Source organism: Mus caroli, chromosome 6 (genome assembly GCF_900094665.2).
Source record: "Mus caroli chromosome 6, CAROLI_EIJ_v1.1, whole genome shotgun sequence".
Classification (NCBI taxonomy): Eukaryota; Metazoa; Chordata; class Mammalia; order Rodentia; family Muridae; genus Mus; species Mus caroli.
Window position 1 is genome coordinate 114785191 of NC_034575.1, and position 1048 is coordinate 114786238.

General features: G+C 38.9%; 1 protein-coding gene across 1 annotated transcript in view; it reads right to left on the bottom strand.

Moving 5' to 3' along the window:
- Erc1 (ELKS/RAB6-interacting/CAST family member 1) overlaps window positions 1-1048 on the bottom strand; it is a 277665-nt gene that overhangs the window by 172262 nt on the left and 104355 nt on the right. The gene's annotated exons all lie outside the window — the stretch shown is intronic.

Sequence of the window (1048 nt, forward strand, 5' to 3'; positions counted from 1 at the left end):
ACACTCTCCAGCACTAGGTCTAGGAAGGAAGACGGGATCTCAGAGAGAGCACATGCACCAACTCCAAAAGCAAGCCCTGCTCAGTTTACAACACTGGAACCAAAACTGAAAGGAAATGAAACTCTACCTTAGTTTCTCAGCAAACCGNGATACAGTACAAAGCCACTTCTGCTCAAGATACTGGGTTAAATTTAAGCACAGAGACAATTCCAATTGAGATGAGAAGCCTTCAATAAGTGTTCTGACCAAAGAGGGCTGGGGCAAGACCAATTGAGCTGGGAAGTTTTTTGAGTATGTGGTGGTCATGGTAATGATCCTGGTGATGGTGGTGACTGTTTGTTAAGCAAGAAACTTTGTGGTCTTCAAACAATATTACATAGTTGTATGATCAGAGAATGGATACATCTATCTAATTATANAATGTATTCCAATGTATAAAAAATGAAGTCCCGGAAGAAGCAGATCATTTAAAACTACTACATGACCCACCTATCCCACTCATAGGCATGGACCTGAAGGACCTCACGTCCTACGGTAGAGATACTTGCACACCCACGTTCATTGCAGCTTTATTCCCAATAGCTAGGAAATGGAATTAACCTAGATGCCCATCACCTGATTAATGGGTAAGGAAGATGTGGCAGATACAACAGAACAGTACTCAGCTATAAAGAAAAGGGAATCATGAAATGCAGAGAAATGGATGGGACTGGAGAAATACTAAGTGAGGACATCAGATTTAGAAAGACAAACACCTCACACATTCCCTCTCACACAGTGTTCCTAATTTTCAATCTTCTATGTTTAACTTAGCCCTAATTCTTATTTTCTTTCACAACAAGTCCATCACACACACACACACACAGTATTAAGCTAAAAATGAATCATTTTTAAAGCTAGCTGCGTACAACAGAAAACAGTAACTTCAAATGAAATCTTTCAATTTAAAAAATCAAACAAGAAAGGAATATTATTCAGAAATGTCTTTGTTGAAACAGTAGGATAACATTCTTCAAAAGTATGACATCTCAGTGCAAGTGCAGTACTG